Source organism: Apodemus sylvaticus, chromosome 13 (genome assembly GCF_947179515.1).
Source record: "Apodemus sylvaticus chromosome 13, mApoSyl1.1, whole genome shotgun sequence".
NCBI lineage: Eukaryota > Metazoa > Chordata > Mammalia > Rodentia > Muridae > Apodemus > Apodemus sylvaticus.
The window spans coordinates 94881486-94893511 of NC_067484.1; the positions used below are offsets into that span (position 1 = coordinate 94881486).

At 42.4% G+C, this 12026-nt stretch overlaps 1 protein-coding gene across 4 annotated transcripts in view; it reads left to right on the forward strand.

Annotated features, from left to right (window-relative positions):
* The first annotated feature begins 5433 nt into the window (after window positions 1-5433).
* Window positions 5434-12026, forward strand: part of Esco1 (establishment of sister chromatid cohesion N-acetyltransferase 1) — a 44658-nt gene continuing 38065 nt past the window's right edge. For all 4 annotated transcript variants that reach the window (XM_052155261.1, XM_052155262.1, XM_052155260.1 and 1 more), the window contains exon 1: window positions 5434-5532. The gene's annotated coding sequence lies outside the window, so the exon portion shown is untranslated. The remainder of the gene's footprint in view (window positions 5533-12026) is intronic.

Below are 12026 nucleotides of genomic sequence, written 5' to 3' on the forward strand. Positions count from 1 at the left end.
TTCTGAGTTGGAGGCCAGCCTGGTCTACAGTGTGAGTTCCAGGACAGCCGGGGCTACACAGAGAAACCCTGTCTCAAAAAAAAAAAAAAAAAAAAAAAAAAAAAAAAAAAAAAAAAAAAAGAAAGAAAGAAAGAAAGAAAGAAAGAAAAGAAAAGCACAGAGGTCCTTGCAATTTGGGTTAGAAGCTATGTGGGTCATAAAAAAAGGGGAAAAGTTATTTCAGAACTAGGCATTGTGATCCAAGTTTGGAGCCAGCATGTACCACAGACTCTATTTCAACCCTTCCCTTCCCCTGAAAAGAGATTTCACCCAAGTAAGATTATACCTTGTCTATTTCAAGCTAATTAGAGCCAGGTACATCCTTAGGCCAAGGTCTGTCACAAAGTGTCACACAACTCTCGATGATTTTGTCTATTTTATGCTGGGAAGCCGACCAAGGTGACTCGGGGATAATTTTGATAGTTTCCAATAAAAACAATTTTAGTAGTGGCAAGATAAATCTACAGGGATAATCGATATTCATGAACAATTAAATACCATCAATTAAAATGTATGCTTTATAAGGATACATTGTGCATATCATTCGCTGCAATAATGCCAGTAACTGAGCACCTGGTATTCCTTACTCACAAATCCCCTTTCCACATGGAGTCATCTTCCTTCTGATCCATCTCTTCTCCCCTCAGTAATCTATGTCTAACATCTTGTAGTTTATCAAGCTCACTCTTCCTTTAGATGTTCGTGCATGTAATGTTATAATCTAGCTAAAACCTACTCATTCTCTTTCAGGTATGTGGGCCAAGCAGTGGTGACATGGGTCTTCAATCCCAGTATTCTGGAGACAGAGGCAGGAGGATCTCTGAGTTCAAGGCCAGCCTGGTCTACAGAGTCAGGGCTACACAGAGAAACCCTGTCTCAAAAACCAAAGAAAAATAAATAAATAAAGAGGGAAGGAAGGACGGACAGACACAAAGACAGACAAAACAAAAAAGAAAGAAAAGCCGCTGTTAGTTGGGTGAACTGGTGCATGCCTTCAATCCCAACATTTAGGGAGTAGAAGCAGAAGGATCTCTGGTCTACAAAGCAAGTTCCAGGACAGCCAGGATCGTCAAATAGAGAAACCCCATCCCCCCTCCACATCCCCCCCACCAAAAAAAGAAAAAGAAAGAGAAAAGCCATTGTCTGTAGATTAATAGCAAATACATTTTTCTTTTGTCTTTATTTTGTAGCTTGATTTTTTTTTTTTTGTATGTTGCAAGGGTAAGGATGGGCAGTAACAAGAATACTGAGAAAAACAATTTCTTACTATATTGCAGTTCCAGTGTGTGCTCTGAAATGAAGACAGCAACAAGGGTGCAACAAAGTGAACGCTCTGTTTGCTGCTACCCACAGGGTCAAGTCTGGAAGAGGGATTGTTCTGTCCTCTGTGAGCTGACAGAGATTTGTATGCTGTGGCAATTATATTGGTCACCAAAAAAGAATAAGGAAACGAGAATGTGATAAGTGGGGAGTAATGTACTCATTTAAAGAACTTGTGATAAGCAAGTACAGAAAACTACATCCTGAGTCAGAGCTATAGCTCAGATGATAGTGTTTGCCTAGCATGCAAAGGCTGTGTGTTCAGTCTCATAAACTGCATGTGGCAGTAATGTCTGTAATCTCAGCACTCAGGAGATAGTGCACCCTAAACTCCATGAAACCCCATTTCAATAATCAAAAGCAAACAAGTTTGGGGTCATCAAGGAAAACAAAATGGGTAAAAAGTCTAGAATTTAGAGTCACAATTCTCAGTTTAGCCAGAAAACATAAGTGTGGGCCACGGCCTTTGTTTCAAGCATGGACAGATAGCAAAGTGGAACCAATTAGAACTTTCTCCCAGGACTTTCATTCTACTTACATTAGTTTGCACTGAGATTAAGTAACCTCTGTCCAATTGTTAGAAGAGCCTACTTGAGAATGAATGCAGATAAAAGAAGAGGGTATAGAGTAAATGGTTCAAGCACACTTCCAGGCCTTGAAGTTCCATCAACACCTGAGTTCAGAATCCTGCCAGTCCCTGAGCTTGCCAATCCTACTTCCTTCTCCTGAGGATGACAACTAAGGTCCAGCTACCAAAGTACTGAAGTCCAGCAAACAAAAGTCCCCTTTGTCTCACCTAACTAACATGCCCAATTAAAACTAAACACCTCATTCTAACACCAGGTTTTCCCTTTTTCCCTTTATAAATTACCATTTGTTTTTTTGGCCAAGTCTGTCTTTTTACTATGCAGAGGCAGTCCTTTGACCCACTCTGGGACAATTACCCTTAGGCTCCCTTATGCCTTTCCCCTTCTCCCTTCTCTCCTATCCACTGTATCTGTATCTTATTCCTTGTTCTCTGTCCCTCTGGAGCAAATCTACTCTGTGCTGAGAACTTGGTCCTGGGGGTACTGAGGCCACCTGATGCTTTTCCTAGGCAGATGTTGCATCACTGAGCTGCAGCCCCTGCTCTCCTTTCTTTCTCCTCCTAAGGTGAATGTCTTTCTGTACCACAGATCTTTAAGAAAACATTTTCCTTCTTAATATCAGATCCCTGACCTAAGACTTGTTTTTCTTTATTTGTAGCTTATAATCTTGCATCACTTCAATATTAATCTTCTCATTGACTAGTATTTGCAAAACCTGAACTCTTTATTCTGTTTTGGAAGAGATTAAAAACTCAGTCAAGGATCATCATGAGTTTTGTCCCAAAGCTCCTTGACAGATGACTTTGGAAGAAAACTATTAGCAAAAAGTAAAACAAAATTTGTCATATGTTGCTGGGCAGTGGCACATGCCATTAATCCCAGCATTTGGGAGGCAGAGGCAGGCGGATTTTTGAGTTTGAGGCCAGCCTGGTCTACAGAGTGAGTTCTAGGATAGTATGTTAGCATTTTGTCTAGGCTTTGCTGCACACTTACCTGGGTGCCTGACTCACTATAAAAGGGGCTACTCCCCCCCTCCCTTTGCTCTCTTGCTCCTGCTCTGTTCCCTTGTTCCTGCTCCCTTTCTCCCCATTCCCTTCCACTTCTCTGTGCTCACTCATAGCCGGACTCCTCTCCTCTTCTCTCTTTCTTTCCTCCCCTCCCCTCCCTTCCCCTCCCCTCCCCCCCCCTCTCTCTCTCTCTCTCTCTCTCTCTCTCTCTCTCTCTCTCTCTCTTCCTTTCTCTGTCTCTACTCCCACAACTACCTTGACTGGTCCACCAAACATATTCCTTCTTTCCTTATCTTTTTATAAAATATAATTCTCTCTCTCTCTCTCTCTCTCTCTCTCTGTATGTATGTATGTATGTATGTATGTATATATATATATACACACACACACACACATATGAACATCTACAATAAACAGATTATTAGTTATACTTTAAATTACTTTTTGAGGAGCAGTGACAAGCTCTAGGGATTATAGTTCCATGCTATCAACATTGTTTTTTTTGTTTTGTTTTGTTGTTTTGAGACAGGATTTCTCTGTGTAGCCCTGGCTGTCCTGGAACTCACTCTGTAAACCAGGCTGGCCTTGAACTCAGAAATCCGGCTGCCTCTGCCTCCCAAGTGCTGGGATTAAAGGTGTGCTCCACTACTGCCTGGCTGCTATATACATTGTTAATCCCAAATATTTGAGAAAGAAAACCAACAGAAAGCATCATGGTCAAATTAAAGCAAGCTTTTAAAATTCACATACACGGGCTGGCTGTCTTCCCCTAAGGTGGAGTTTAAGAAGTCAGCATTGGATATGAGGAAAACAAGGTTTTTATAGCTCAGGGGTAGGGGCTTTCCAAATGGGAGGAGTGTTGGCAGGCAAAATAAGTCAGGTAGCAGGAGCAGCATGCAAGTCTAACAAGTTAGACATAAGGACCTCCTGAAACAAAGACTTGAGTACAAGGTGGGCATAGCAACAATAGTCATAACCCGTGAAACAAAGGCAGGGTTGCAAGATGCTTATAAACAACGTTTTGAAGCAAGGACATGATCGCCTTTCCTTGGAACAGGCAGTACAGAACCATTTGTAGTTAAGGTTACGGGTGGGGCATAGTCCAAACCCCGAGAAACCGGTTGAATCATAAAGAGGAGTGAGCCTAGTTTTTCTTTACCATAAGATGCTTCTGTGGTTCTTTCAAGTCTAACATGGAAGCCAACAGATTTACCAATATAATTCCTGGCTTCAAATGACTTCTTTATCAAAAATAAGTAATATGATTTCAAATGGTCTGACAGGGATTTTTATGCTTGTATGTAAAGCTAACAGAGCAGAATACTGGCCTTACTAAAAAGGCTTACTTTGTAAGAATGTGTATGTGTGTGTGCAAAATTAGTGAAGATAAACTGAGTCACCCAACTAAGACAAGTTTACTAGTTGTCCACTAATCATAAAGTGAAGAAAAACTTTAGTTGGGCCATTTCCTATTCGCCAATAAAGCATAATTCTGGAGCCTGGGAATGGAAGCTCAGAACTTGGGAAGTGGAGACAGGAGGATCTGAAAGTCAAGGTCATTCTAAGCTACATAGAAACTGAGAAGGCAGCCTAGATTACATTACACTGTCTCAGAAAAACTAAAACTACTTTTGGCTCTTTGGATGTTTCTAAATGCCAGTCTGAATTTCACTTTCACTAAACTGAGAGGAAATGCACAATTTTGTTCAGGTTCTTAGCTCTCAGGTACACTGGTTAAGAAGGGTGAATCCTTGTGTGCTCTAGAGTAGCTTGAAGTAAAAGAGAATGGATATTGAATCCTGCCCCTTTTCTTTACATTGGTCCCTACTAAAGATCAAAGGATAAGGCTCTGGGTTAGATCCCACAGAAAGTGCTGAAACCTGTAGCAAATCATCAACATTTGGGGCCTAAGTATGTTTCTTTTGAAAGGGGTTTTACAAATTTATTACAATTTTCATTTATGTGTGTGCGGGTGCATATGCAATGGCTGGCATATGTTAGTCAGAGGACAGTTTGCGGGAGTTCTTCTCTTTTTTCTTCCACCATGGGGCTCACTGGGGTCGAACTCAGTCGTATTATTCGACCGCAGGCGCGTTCACCTTTGAGTCATCTAAATGGCCCTAAAGTGGGTGTGTGGCCTGAGATGACCGTGAGAACAAGCCGCCACCAATAGGGGGCGCTGCACCCTCCCTGTAAGGCGCCCACCCGCGGAGGCGCGCACGCGAGGCCTCCCACCGCGCCTGCGCTGAGTGTGGACGCCAGCTTGCCTTTACCCGACGCCCAGCTGTCGCGGCCGGATTGAAAATTGCGTGACACGCACAGAGCGCGGCGGCCATTTTCGTCTTCTGGGCGCGTCAGCTGAGCGGCTTGGGGCCCCGAAGACAGGCGCCGCGCAAGCGCACCCACGGGAGGCTTCAGGTAACTCCTATCTGACGGGAGAGGCGTCGCCGCCGCCGGAAGTTTGGTGTTTGTGCCGCGGGGCGGCGACGGCCGCCGCAGAAGCAGCTGAGTGTCTCCGGGTTCCCGGATGTGAGGAGCCCCGCGAGCTGCAGGAGGAGCCCCGGCCGCGCAGCAGGAAGGTACGTGGGCATCCCCCCACGGTCCCGCGTCTTCGCCAAGCTCTCCAGCCCCCGCGGAGAGCGGACGGCTGTCCTTCCGTCTCGCCTTCTGGGTCGCGCTGCCGCACACCTCTTCCTCGTGTGTCCGGGCTCCTGGCACCCCCAGGAACCAGCTGCGCGGCTCGCAGACGCCGGCGCCCGAGGTGGGCGGCTGCTCGTCACCTGTCGCTACCGGCCGGCTGCCGTAGCTAGTGAGGAGCCGGGCTCCTCGGACGGCTGGAGGTGGCGCGCAGCCATGGCGACTGCGGACAGCCTGCGCTCCGACCCGCAGGTAGCCCGGGCCTGCTCCCCGCCCCCGCCTCCCTCCTTCCGTCCGTCTTCCTTCCGCCGTCGTTCCCCTGCCTTCTGCTGTAGTCTGGCTGCGGCCCCTGAACCTCCTGCTGACCTGGCCTGAGCCCTAAGGCCTGGCTATGTGCCGGGCGGGGTGTGGGGGATGCCGGCTCCCGGTCTTCATCTTGGGAGGGGAGCGATGTCCGGGTTTCCCATTTCAGGAAATAATGCATGCTCGAGATGGGAGCAGGACAGGTAGAAATAGATCCTTTGAGGGCTTCAGGGAAGTTTCGTTTGGGTCAGGAGATGCGAGCGGAAGTGAATTGGGTCTTAGCTTATAGCGAGGGTTTTATTTTGCAGAGGCAGAGTAGCCTGTCACCAAAAGTCCGAAAGTCGGATCTCCGCACCCCGCCTCTAGTGGATGGAGCCTTGTGAAAATTAGACAGGCACAGAATTTTGTCATGGACCGTGGTAGGCGGGGAGTAGGAAGTACAGGAAGATGGAAGCAGTCTGCTGAAACGAGTTTCTTGTAGTAGGAAGCAGTGGCTGCATAAAATATCTAAGTGGTATTAAAAATTACAAACATCTTTTTAAGCTCTTTTCTCAGAGATTCACCTTGTAATCCAGGCTGGCCTGGAACTCAGATCCACCTGCCTCTTCTTCCCCAGAGCTGGGATTTAAAAGGCTTGTGCCGCTAATGCTTGGCACAAAACAGTCTCTTTTTTTGGTTGCTTTTTGTTTATTGTTTTTAGAGACAGGGTTTCTCTGTGTAGCCCTGGCTGTCCTGGAACTCACTTTGTAGACCTGGCTGGCCTCGAGCTCAGAAATTCGCCAGCCTCTGCCTCCCAAGTGCTGGGATTAAAGGCGTGTGCCACCACCGCCCGGCACAAAACAGTATCTTATTTAGTAAAATAATAAAATGTGACCTTTATCCCTTCTCCCCCAATCTAATTAATTTTTGAAAAGTAGGAATGAGGGGCCGAGACCGACAAGCTGAGTTTGATTTCTGATCATGTGGAAGGAGAGAACTGACTTGAAGGCTCGGGTGCCCACAATATACATACACATAAGTATATCTAGGAATGGACTGTGTGGTAGGGATCTGTGTATATTGCTCAACATAACCAAAGCCCTAGGTTCAGTCTCTAGGACCAAAAATAAGAAACTTGGTGAAATATGATTTCAGCTGTTTCGGTCAAGACTTAAGTGAACTAAGCTGTATTTAGTTTCTCTGATTGTGTTTTACATAGGGTACTAACACATGAATTTTTTTTTTTCTTAATTTGAAAAAAACTAAAATTTTCACTGAGTCTTTCATGAACAAAACAAAATTAAAGGGCTTAATTTGGAAGCTCCTAATTCAGATCTTTAGCATCTGAGGAAACAAAAAACTGTAGTAGACATACTGTCCCTCCTTTTTAAAGGCACAATATTTCTCTTAGGCCAGGGCACTAGAATCATAGTTCTTAGAACAAAATTTGTCCTGGCTTATTAGCATTTACATAACTCTTTTTTTTTTAATTTATTTATTTATTTATTTATTTTTTGAGCCGGTTTCTCTGTGTAAACCAGGCTGGCCTTGAACTGTGAGATCCTCGTGCCACTGCCTCCTAAGCACTGGGACCAAAGGCGTGTGCCACCACACCCGGCAGCAATATGATTTTGGAGTGAACAAAATTTTTTGCAAGTTGCTGATTAGCATGTTATATGTAGTTATTTCATTATTACATTTTCAAACATTGAATATATTTCCATCATATTTACTCCTAACCCTTATTCCCCTGCCACTCCTTCTCAACTAGTCCCGTTTTTTATTGTCATGACCTGTGTGTGTGTGTGTGTGTGTGAATACTGTGAATTTGGTTAGATTTTTATGGGATCACATCTTTTTTGTTTGTTTTTTTGTTTTTGGATTTAGTTTTTTCGAGACAGGCTTTCTCTGTCTAGCCCTGGCTGTCCTGGAGCTCACTCTGTAGACCAGGCTGGCCTCGAATTCAAGAAATCCGCCTGCCTCTGCCTCCTGAGTGCTGGGATTACAGGCGTGCACCACCACTGCCCGGCCTGGGATCATATCTTAAGTGCTTACACTCAGAAGAAAATGTCTCTCCCTCCACCAGCCATTAACTAACTGCTTGTAGATCTTCAGGGAAGGATGAGGCCTCTTGAATATTCCCCTATTGTCCTCAATTTTTTGTCCCCTATTGTCCTTATTTTATTAATATTTGTTTCATGCAAGGGTTTTGTGCCTTCATTTAAATTGATAAATTATGCTTCACAGAAAAGACACTAAAGATGAACACAACCTTTGCAAGATGGTCTTTTTTTTTTTTTTTTTTTTTTGACTTGGTAATTCGTCAAAACACAAGAGTTGATTATATTTGTCCTAAAAATAAAAGTGACTAGGGTTGCATAATCCAAAATAATGTTTTCTTATAATAATTGTCTTAGGGTTTCTATTCCTGCACAAACATCATGACCAAGAAGCAAGTTGGGGGAGGAAAGGGTTTATTGAGCTTACACTTCCATGTTGCAGTTCATCACTAAAGGAAGTCAGGACTGGAACTCAAGCAGGTTAGGAAGCAGAAGCTGATGCAGAGGCCATGGAGGGATGTTTCTTACTGGCTTGCTTCCCCTGGCTTGCTCAGCCTGCTCTCTTATAGAACCCAAGAGCACCAGCCCAAAGGTGGAACCACCCACAAGGGGCCCTCCCCGCTTGATCACTAATTGAGAAAATGCCCCACAGCTGGATCTCAAGGAGACACTTCCCCACTGAAACTCCTTTCTCTGTGATAACTCCAGCCTGTGTCAAGTTGACACACGAAACTAGCCAGTACAATAGTTGAGTATTTTTCTATGACTTCTAGGAGATTTATGCTTCCCAGAGTTCATTGAATAACCTTTACTGATAGTAATACATTTAGATAATGGAAACTAATACCGGTAAAATTGCTAATACCCTAGGTTAATTCATTAAAGAATTTTATTGACCCTTTTGAAGTTCAGGCTTTTCTTACATATATACATGAATCAGTGAAAATTCTTTGGCTGTATATTCACCGAAATTTTGTAATTACTATAATTCTAATTGATAATGAAGGATTGTTCTTACTCATGTTTTGCTTTTTTTACTGTTTGATTTTATTTATATAATGAATTTTAGTCATATTCACCTCTCATTCCCTCTTTCATTGATACTCTTCTCAGAAAGATTTATTTATTTAATATGTATATATGAGTTCACTGTAGCTGTACTGATGGGTGTGGTTGCTGGGGATTGAATTCAGGACCTCTGCTTGCTCTGGCCTAAAGACTTTATTATTTTGTAGCTGTCCTTACACGCACCAGAAGAGGGCGTTAAAGCTTATTACGGATGGTTGTGAGCCATCGTGTGATTGCTGGAATTTGAACTCGGGACCTTCAGAAGAGCAGTCAGTGTTCTTAACCACTAAGCCATCTCTCTAGGCTTACTACTCTGCTTTTATGTCTGTATTTGTGTGTGGCCTCTATGAACTTAATTAAAGTTCTTTGACTTAGAGGAGTTGGGGATTTATTCAGTGAAATGAAGACAACTTATAGGGCTTTGGGTCTTTTCTGCTTGGGGGAGGGTGGAATGTTTGGTGGTATGAATGTTTGAAGATAGCCAGATTCATTCTGATCCTGTAGGGAAAACCTCAAGGAGTAAATAAAAATAAGAGAATGTAGTTGTTCTCTTCCTCTTAGTGTTTTAAAGATAGGGTCCCCTGTAGCTCACATTGGCCTTAAAGTACAACTGCCTTCACCTCTCAGGTGGTGAGAAATTATAGGTGTTATAGGTGTCATAGCATCTGAGTGTTCTACCCTCTGCCCCTCTTCTCTTTTGGAGTGATAGGACCTCACTACATAGTCCTGACTGGCTTCTCCCTCTGGAGTACTGTGTATAAAAGATTCATCCATCCATCCATCCATCCATCCATACATACATACAGGCAAGACATTCATACATATTCAACAAGTAAATCTAAAAGCTGTTAATACAAATAGCATCTTTAATGATACACAACAATTCTCCAAATTATTTTGCTAAAGAATGGCAGTTGTATTGCATTTTATAATTGCCTTAGTGTTTGGTTTAATAGAATACAGCTGGATTGTCCTGTGAGCTTCTGTATCTAGTTCAGTTAGCAATTTCTGACTGAAGTCTAGGAAGAAAATCCAGTTTCCCAGGATTTGTTGAGAGCTTTTAATAACTTTTAGATAATTGTAATTGTGCAAAACAACAACAACAACAACAACAAAAAAAAACCCCCAGTAAGTTAGGATATCTTAAAGGTTAGTTACAATGTGGAGTCCAAAACTTTCTAAATTCCTTGTACTCAATTGTATATCATTGGTCTCTTTTATACTTGGTTTTTAACTTTTTTATTTTTATCTTTTTTTAATTTTATTTTTATTTTTAAAGATTTATTTATATATGTAAGTATACTGTAGCTGTTTTTGGACACTCCAGAAGAGGGTGTCAGATCTCCTTACAAATGGTTGTGAGCCACCATGTGGTTTTGCTGGGATTTGAACTCAGGACCTTTGGAAGAGCAGTTGGCGCTCTTAACTGCTGAGCCATCTCACCAGCCCTATTTTTAATCTCTTTTTAGTGAGATGGCACTCTATTGTTGCCCAGCTGGCCTAGCCTTGAACTCAGGCTCCAAGGGATCTTTTTGCCTCAGTTTCCTTGAATAGAAAACCTTGCAGTTTTTTAAATTTATTTATTGGTCTTTTGTTGTGCTTGTTTGGAACCCAAAACCTTGAACATGGTTGGCAAGTGGTTTTCTGCTGAGTTCCATTTCTAAACTAGTGTGTTTTCTCTCAGTTGTGTATATATATAATCATCTTTAGAAAATTATACTTAGTAGTTTATGTACTTGCTATTTCTAAAGGCTGTCAAAATTTTATTTTGGAAACTAGGTATACACACCTGTAATCTTAACACTTGCGAGGCAGAGGCAAGGAAGCATGAAGGCAGTCTAGTTACATAGCAACCTTATTCTGACTTGGTATTTTGCTTTTCTTGAGTATTTTGGAACTGCTTTGGATATGTTTGCATATATTAATACTACATTTGCTTGCCGTTGCTGTGATTAGGTTCTCTCTTTCTCTCTTTTTTTGTTCAGTTTTTTTGAGACGGGTTTTCTCTATATAGCTATTCTGGAACTTACTCTGTTGACCAGGATGGCCTCAAACTCAGAAATCCATCTGCCTCTGCCTCCCAAGTGCTGGGATTAAAGACTGTGCCATTACCCTCCCTTCTAGTTACTAAATTCTTAAGCCTAGTGTGTGGGTGGAGAAAGGGCATAGTATCATGAGTTGATTGACAGTTAAGTTCAAGTTTTATGATAACAGAAAGTTTTGTCAAAGCAGCTCAGTGGTAGTGTTTGCCTAGTAGGCATGAGCCTCACATTTTTTGGTTTTAGAGGTGTGTGTATGTGTGTGTGTGTGTGTGTGTGTGTATATGTATATACGTGCACATAGATATGGAGTGAATTTTCTTGAGAGTTCCACTTTTATGTGAGCCTCAAGTAGCTAGGCTTTTTTGGCAAATATTTTTACCTGCTGAACCATCTTGCTAGTCCTTGCTGGCATGTTGAACATGAGAGACTTTTAAATGACCTTAAATTATAAGAGTTCATTGGAAAGTTACACAGAGATTTAAATAAAGAAGAGATGACTGCAGAGCTAGAGCTTGTAAGATAGAAATACAGAAACTACTGAACATTTGGCTTTAACAGAAAACACAACAGCCACTATAAACCTGAGTGTAGTTCAGGACTCACAGGATTGTGGAATACTGCAGTACAGCTCTGAGAATTGGCTTACCTTGTTTGAGTTCCTTAAATAATAGGTGTTTTGTAATTGCTAATCTTTTATGTCTCAAGTGGTAGATTTGCTTTTCTGGACATTTGGCATTGTCTGGACATCTTGACAATACTGGGAAAAGGAATGCTGTTGGCATCTACCGGGTATAGGCCATGGATATTGCTTCTAAAACACCCTCTATTCACACAGACACCTCTTTGCAATAGGGTCTTTATCTAGTCTAAAAATGTTAATAGTGACTGAATTGATAAACCTGGTTTATTATTGATTATTTGGGGGCTGCTCTGGGATCAGAAACCCATTCTTATGTTTTCATTCATTCATTCATTCATTCATTC